Source organism: Dipteris shenzhenensis, chromosome 9 (assembly GCF_047967505.1).
Source record: "Dipteris shenzhenensis isolate YYH24624 ecotype China chromosome 9, Dip_SZ_1.0, whole genome shotgun sequence".
In the NCBI taxonomy this organism is placed as follows: Eukaryota; Viridiplantae; Streptophyta; class Polypodiopsida; order Gleicheniales; family Dipteridaceae; genus Dipteris; species Dipteris shenzhenensis.
In genome coordinates, this window is record NC_141604.1 from 45,844,644 (window position 1) to 45,853,183 (window position 8,540).

Sequence of the window (8,540 nt, forward strand, 5' to 3'; positions counted from 1 at the left end):
GACATCAAAGGCATGGCATATTCGAGTTTTAGCAAGTTTTATTACTCCTGAGAAAGAAACAGAAATGAAGCTAATAGCTGCTCTTCAAAGGTTCAATCTGTAAGTGCGAGTTCTTGCTTATATGTGTTACCTTTTTTCGAGCTTTAAGGGTTTTGTGAACAATTCTTAATATGTTTGAAGCTATATATTTTTTATTTTTCAGCCTTAATGAAACAGCAATTATTAAAACAAATCTCAAGGATTATTTGTACAACACGAAGACAATGTGTTCGTGTGATGAGAATGAGTACTTATCACTTTTTTCTGAGGAAGAAAAAAAGACACTTGAAAAGCATAGGGCAAATGAAAGCAGTAAAGGATCAAGTACTTGGTATCCTTTGACATCTCAGATGCTAGGGAGAATGGTATTTGCAGTAAGTTTCATACAATTTGTCATGGATGTCTTTTGAATTAGAACTAACTAATTCATTGTACTCATTCATTTCTTTGGAATATATTTTAGCCACTATACAAGCAAGATTATGAGGCAAAGCTAAAGGCACTTCAGCCAAATTTGAGTGTTGCTAATATGGAGAAAGCACTTAAAAGTATTCGAAAGGATGTGAATCTCAAGTATGGTCGAAAAATGATCAAGGTATGGTTAATTTAATGATTCTTAACATAAAGTTGATTTTTTAAAGTGTTCAAGTCTTTTTTGAGATTGAGAAAGAACTCATAATATTAAAAAAGGATGTAAATATGATGTTTGTTTAGAAAATGATCAAGGTATGGGATATGCATGTATTGTATGATCACAAAATACAGTTGAGTGTGATGATTGCATGTATTGTTTATATGTAGATTCTGTCTATTGTCAAACCAACAAATGGTGAAGATTGGTTTAATATCTTGTGGAGCCTCCCATTTGATGATAAATCATCCATTGTCACATTGGAAAAGTTGTATACCATCTCCATTGCAAAAGTCTCAAAGGAGACACAACTAGCAACCCTCAGAATCTTAGGGTCAGATTCAAATTTGAGAACAAGTTATGGGATGCCAAAAGCTGATAGAGAATTCATAAAGTGGATGGCGAAAGAGGCATGGATGGATCAGTTGCTTTGTGAATCTGAGAGGTTACTCTCTCAAGTCTTGGTTGCTAGTCAACAAGCTAGCTTTGTGCTTCCTCAAGATCCTACGTTGAGAGAGTATTTTGGGGAAATACAAGCAATGAACAGACTTGAACTTTATGAAGATTTAAAGGATTCAATGACTGTTGCTACAGCTGCAACAGGACAAATGGAGATGACGAGGGCATCTCGACGATTGGTATTTAGGTAAGCAATACATGTTTTTTCCTTTTCAATTAAAAATCCATCCTTAAGTATTTTGCTTTTGTACTAAGACTCTTATTGTATGCAGATTCTTGCAATCCTTAAAAGCTGTTGGTAAGATTGAAAAATTGTTGCCCATATGTCGAGTATGGACAAAAATTCAGGACTTAAAATTCTGTATGTACTCTCAAAACATGATAGAAAAAGAAGGGAAGCAAGTGCTCTCTGAGTGGGAGAGAAAGAACTGCCCGTGGTGGCTCGATATGAAAAAAGGATGTTGCATCGAGGAGGAGGTAGAGCTGTACACACAGTATAAAAAGGGAGAGATGGGTTCATCAAGCTCAAATTCAGTCCACGAGGATGATGCAGTCATTGAGGTTCAAAAAACACTTGAGAAGATGACTAAAAAGGATAAGGGTTCAAGTATGGAACTAAAGAAGGGTGGTAGGCCACCAAAAAATCCTGGTACTAATAATGGTAAGTTCTCTTGATCTTTTTTCAAGCTGTTATTTGTTTGTGTAACATATGTTGTTATCACTTTGTGTCTTTACATATGTGGTGTGGATACAGATGTGCAGGTACTGCAGTCTACACCCATTTTGAAAGGATGTAAATGGAAAGATAGGTCTATCCGCTTTTTGTACATTCCATTGACCTCTCTAACTTTGAATCGGCGTGGCACATGTGATGCTTCATATTGCAAGGTTTGGTGCTATGATTATGTCGAGTTTGGGAAGCAATTGTCTGTCTCAAACTTCACACAAGCCTATATAGACATGAAGGAATACTTTGTGGGTCTTGGAGGTGAAAGAAAAACAAGAAATGGTAAGAGTGTTGCTTGGGCGGCAGATTTTGTCATTCTTGATCTGCCTACACAGCTAGAAGCTCTTGGAGTAGAGGATTCCACATCTCCATCTTGGAATTTATTAACAGAGGACCATGTACGCTACTCCTTGCTAGTAGCGGCCACAATTATTTCAGATTATGGCTAGATCCTAGTTATGTGTGCTCCTCATGTTCTTCATTTGGTTGAGCGTTATGCTAGGATCAGTAGATTGGAGTTTGCATGTCGAATGTACATGCAATGCTTGGATGCATATTGTACAATCAAAGTTGGTGGTATTGATCATAAGGTGAGACAATTGTCTTACAATGACCTGTTGAAAGAATTTATGCTCTTGTATAATGAAATGGCTTGTACTAAGCATAAGTTTAATTCTTTTCTTGTCTTTAGGTGGATGTTGTGGTTTTATGCCTTCTTCATCGGGCTGGTATGTCTTGTGTTTGTAATCCTGGAAATGCTTCCGTGGTTGGTACCAAATTGGGCATTGCTTTTGGAAGTAGTTTGTTTCATCATTATTTACCAACAAGTGAGCAGACTATAAAACATGGAGAGAGTATTCCATGGAGAGGTGCATTGGAGAAGGCTCCATGCATGATGTTGTACTTTTTGGAGTTGTTGTGTCCAATTTCTGGACATGTGGTGGACTTAGGTGCTGGGACTGGTTCTACGCAAAAAGCATGCGTGCATTCTGGGAGAGCATGCTTATCTATTGAGAATGATCTTGACATTTGCAATTCTATATTGCAACCATTTTTGAATGGACAGAAAGGAAAGGGAAATGTGTTAAGCAACTATGGGACTCTAAATGATTCCGAAGATGTGGAAATGGTTGTTAATCTTCCAGATGACTAGTAAGTATGTTACTCTCGTGTTTTATCTTTTTAAACCTATTTGTTGGAGAATATTATTATCAATGAGGCATTGATATTGATTGATCTATTTTAGCTTTTTGCCTTCTTATGCAGGTGCTATGGCTGAGATGATGTGTAATGACATTGCATTCAATGCCCCCATCAAAGAGAGAAGGCATCATCGCAATATCTATGTGGATGACATCAGTAAAGAAGATTGAGTCTAGTGATTTGATATGAGTTTTTCCTTCAAGCAATTCATTTTGCTTGTGATGCCCTAGTATTGAACATGCATAACTTTTGTGGTGTCTTGCACCTATTTCATTTGCTAGAGATATAGTAATCATATTGAAGAACTATTAGTACATCATGTGAGTACCCATGAATATTAATCTCAATATCACATATTCAATTTCGAGCATGTTGGTTTCATAAAACTTTTTCTATTTGCTAGAGATGTGACAATCATGTCATATCTTAGTTAAGGTTTGCATGTCAAACTATGAGTTGTGTACAAATGATCATCATGGTGAATTGAATCTTAAAGTATCTTCTTCATGCAACTAATAAATGTTTTGGCATAGATGCATGCAAATTTGCACCCTAAATTCTTCACCATGTGACTTGCAATCATTTCATCGATAAATCACTATCTATCATGATAGTATGAATGATGGATGATATAGGTGGAGGGTGTTGAATGAAGTAGACATGAAAAGTAGTTTTGTGAATAAAGGGATCTTATAAGCCCTAAATACTATTGGAAAGAAATGTAATTAAATGTATATAGTATCTTTGTGGGGTAGTTTTATGACTAAAGGGTGTGTGATGTTATGATAAAATTGTCTACGAAATCACAATATAGGCCATGCTCAGAAAAATGTGCTCAGACCAAGACGCTCAGAGTTATCTGCAGCAGGTAGTGAGAGAGCTACGATTGGAACTGGCAGAAGTAAAGGCTCAACTTCACATTCTGGAAGGGCTTGGTAAGCAGGCAGTAATTGACGAGGCTGTAAATCTTGTAAGGATTCCCCCCCTACCCCGCAGCTAGTCTCTACAGTCAAAGATCTTGTTCACACTGAAGTACAAACTGCTAAGAAGGAAGTGATTGTGGAAGTGGACATGTGGAAGTGGACACCAAAGCATGTAAGTCTGATATTCAAGCAGAGATTAAAGAACATGAAGCTAGATGTGATAATGCACTGAATATTAGAGTAGGGGGACTCCCAGAAGATTGGTACAAATAGGAGGACACATATAGTGAAATATTGACAAAGATCAAAGCAAGCTTGCCCAACATTGAATGGGTGGATGATGATGAGCTAGATGACGACGATTCCAGGCCAGCTTCTATTTTGCACTGTAAAGGTCATGCAATCCTTACACTGAAATCAAAAGATATGCGGATCAGGCTTCTTCGACAATCTTACAAGTTGAAGGGCACCAAAGTATGGATAGTAGAGGAGCTTACACAAGCTCAACTTAAGCTTAAGGCAACTGAATTAGCTGAAGTCAGGGCTGCCAGAGAAGATGGAAAATGGGCAGTTTACCATGAAGGCGTAGCACTAATCAAAGAGTTCAAATCAAAACCAAAAGACTCTCAGTCTTAAACTGATGTATGGCTGTTTACTCTCCCAGACTATCATGTAGATACTCTAAATAATGTGGGTGGCTTTTTGCACTCCTTGGGAGCTGCCATGTGCCCTCCCTGAAGCAGATGTACTAGAGGGTTTCTTGCTGTCCCATAGACCTTTTGGTCTCCAGTGGACGTTAATAGTACACAAGTCGGGGGATCCTTTGGAGGCGTCGAACTACAGGACCATTATGATTGGCCATGTCATGGCCAAGATTTATGCGACCATTCTAGAAGGACATATAAATGACCATGCCGAGGCGACAGGCACAAGAGCTAGAGGGCAGGCAGGATTTCGTGCAGAGCACTCGACTCTAGATCATATCTTCACACTCAGGGCTTTGATTGAGGAGGCGAAGTCACGTAAGCAACGGCTCTATTGTTGCTTCGTGGACTTCAGAAAGGCATTTGACACTGTGCCGCGTTTCAGACTCTTCCAGCGACTTCGTGACTTGGGATTCAATGGGGAGATTCAATGGGCGATCATGGCCTTGTATGAGAGAGTCACAGGTAGAGTCAGGACACGGGTGGGGCTGTCGGGGGAAGTACGCAGTACGATAGGGGTGAAGCAGGGGTGTCCTTTGTCTCCGACACTCTTTGGTCTCTATATCGATGAGTTAGAGATGTACATACAGACGATGGGTGGTACAGGTTCTTTACTGGCAGGATCCACGATACCGATTCTCCTCTATGCAGATGACGTGGTTCTTATTTCTTCCTCCCAGCAGGGTTTACAGGCACATCTCCATGCACTCCACAGCTTTTGTCAGGACAGAGGGTTGTCTGTAAACCTTGGGAAGACCAAAGTCATGGTCTTCAACACGTCATACCAGGTTTATAGGAGAGGCGAGTTCTCTTTCACATTTGATGGGCAGGAGGTGGAGCTAGTCAGGGAGTATACATATTTGGGTGCCACATTTAGAGGTCCAGTCTTCACCATGACGCATGCAGCACGAGATAGGATCAGTAGAGGGTATGCCGCCTTGGCTCTTCTCGAGAGGCAGTGTGCACAGTCACATTTTCAGCATCCCGACACGAAGTCCTTACTTTTCGATACGCTGGTGAGACCTGCAGTCATGTATGCTAGCCCCTTTTGGGCAGGAGATCTCAGTGTTGCAGATTGGAGACGAGTAGAGAGGTTACAGATCATCATGTTCTCCAGATTGATCAGAGCGAAGCCCACGGTACCGCATCAGATTACATTCGCAGAGTTCGGAGCTACACCCCTAGCGCTAGATGCAGCATTTCAGTCAGTTACATACTTGCATAGGATCAGGGCGCTCGGAGACTCAGCAGCAGGCAGAGCACGATTACCGTGGCTAGCACTGACATCCTCGCAGATGTTAGCGGAGAGAGGTCATACTTTTTGTTGGTACCACACACTCTCCACATGGCTCACCTCGCTGGGCTTGGATATGGATAGGCTGCCACCATTTCGATACAGCATAGATGCCCCTCGCCTCCCTCTCACTCGACATGAGCTCAGCCAGGTTATCAGGGCAGATTTGTTGCAGCTACACACGTTTCGCACTTGGGTTCATCCCACGGAGCTTCCTACGAAGATGGCCACATATCGTGACCATTTTCTCAGGATTTCAGAGGATGGCTTCATCATATCCCCAGGATATATCGGCGTTCATATGTCGCACTCACTCAGGATTGCCTTGGGCCAGCTCAGGGTATCTTCCCACAGATTAGACGTTGAGGCCGGCAGGATGCGTCGTACAGCTACCGGACATAGACCCAGGCGAGAGACTAGGATATGCCCTTGTTGCACTATGGGGGAGGTGGAGACTGAGGAGCACTTTGTTTGCAGATGCCCTTTATATTATGAGATCCGTGGCAGATTTCACTGTTTATTTGGGCACGGATTTGGACCTCTCTCTCGGATTATGGAGTATGAGGATCAGTATTGCTTAGCGTTGTTCATCAGGGAGATCACCAGATACAGAGAGAGATTCCTCAGAGAGCACCGTCGCATCCCTGCCAGAGACCTGGTTATTCATGAGGAGCAGGACGAGGCGCAGGACCATGAGCACAGAGATAGCCCATCTTGCCAGAGAGCACCGATGGTTCCACCCCCGAGGATGTACATATGACATGATCCGGCAGCACCGCAGGATGATCTTACACAGAGGCCGTACCCGTCGCTTTATTTCTAGACGACGGAGGATGATGGCAGATTTTCGGAGGAGATTGCTCCATGGAGACTTGGCACCGCCAGCAGCCCATTTGACACTTGCCCAGATCTTCACACTCATGGCAAGAGGCATGGTCGATGGCCATGACTTCCATCATTTCTTTGGATCACAGACCCCTTAGGGAAGACGATGTTCCTCATATTTCATATTTTACATTTTGTATCTAGGCATTTTTGGTACTCTATTTCATTTCATTTTGTATCTAGGATTTTTGTAGCCATTTTTGGCATCTTAGCGGTATTACGATGAGGCCACGTAGTTGGCGCATCGTTGATGATGTATTTTCCTTTCGGATGATTTTGTGTCCCATAGGCCATGTATGGCCTTCCGTGGACCTTTAATAAAATTTCTTTCTTTCTTTCTTTCTCTCTCTCTCTCTCTCTCTCTCTCTCTCTCTCTCTCTCGGCATGCATCTCAAGGCACCTCACGCTGCTGTACAGAGTCATTTATTGCACAGAATCATTAATTGCAGTATAGACTCCCTTTTGCTACTGTATGGCTCATTAAATGCTGTACAGACCTGTTTTTGCTGCTGTGCGGCCTCATTAATTGCTGTACGGATCAGTTTTGCTGTTATACGGAGCACTCCCTTGCTGCACGGGCTGATTGGCATGCACTCAGAGGTTTTCTGGCTGGTGGATTAGCCTCTTTCTCCTGTTTCTAGCCTCTGCACCCGTGATCCTTGCTCTTCTTTCTCTTCCCAGCTCCCAGTCTCTTCATTCCTCTCATTCTCTATCTTTCCTTGACTGGAAGCCATCTGTGCGCTGTTGGGGGCCAAAACAGAGGATAGGTGCAAGGAAAGAGCTCGCCTCTCTTCCAAGGACAACGGGTACAATGATTCTGACTTCCTTTTTGATTCCATATATCATTTTGAGGTTTGTTATTGCTCTTGTTTGGTTCGAGGTTCTCTCTAGGCCATACAGGCAGTAATCAGACATCCAACCATAGTGGGCGTGCCTAGGAAGGAGCCAGAGGGACAACGTGTTGCTTTCTCATGCCTTGAGACCATTTGAGCTTTTTTTGGGATTGGTTTTGATGCATTATCACTTACAGTGGGCACAGTTAGTGTGGAATGCCTCAACCTTGCCTTGGCAGTTGGGTTCTAGTGAGACTTGGGGTTGGATGCATTTTGATACCAAGTATTGGCTTGGGCAGTGGAATGCTAGTGTAGCAGAGTGCAAGGGTGAGCCCTTGAAGTAATTGCACAATTTCCATTGCCTGAAGAATTAAATAAATACCGAAAGGGGGGCCAAAACATTTGGGGCCAATCTGCACCTCTTGCATTTGGTTTCCTAGCGGGGGCACTCTAGCCTCCCTTTCAGTGTTTTCAAAGTTGTTTCTAAGTGATGTTTAACTAATGGAAGTGGCTTGAAATGATGCAATGTGGCTGTAAATGGTGTGAATGCTAAGATAGTTACAGTTTACTGCCCTTGTAGTTAATTGAAGGCCGGTTTCAGATATTGTTGCATAGCCTCCTAAATTAATGCTCTTCGATGAGAAGATTGAGGAGCATAAACAGATGCAAATTCAAGTATTTCACCCTGAATTAGACTCTGAACGATGATCCACCTGCCTTCTTTATCATTTAAATTCAAAACGGGGTGAAGAGCATGCTTCACAAGAAAAGCAACTCCTAAAAAAGAGTGTTCTCCAGCTTTGAAAATATCATAACCAGCAAAATGACCTGTCTTGCCTTCA

At 42.2% G+C, this 8,540-nt stretch overlaps 1 pseudogene across 1 annotated transcript; it reads left to right on the forward strand.

The window, feature by feature from the left end:
• Positions 1–282: 282 nt before the first annotated feature.
• On the forward strand, positions 283–3,229 carry LOC147898723 (uncharacterized; annotated as a pseudogene). The gene is made up of 7 exons (XR_015541590.1): positions 283–413; positions 503–634; positions 841–1,316; positions 1,402–1,790; positions 1,884–2,446; positions 2,548–3,008; positions 3,103–3,229. The product of XR_015541590.1 is annotated as an uncharacterized LOC147898723 (transcript).
• The last annotated feature ends 5,311 nt before the right edge of the window (positions 3,230–8,540 follow it).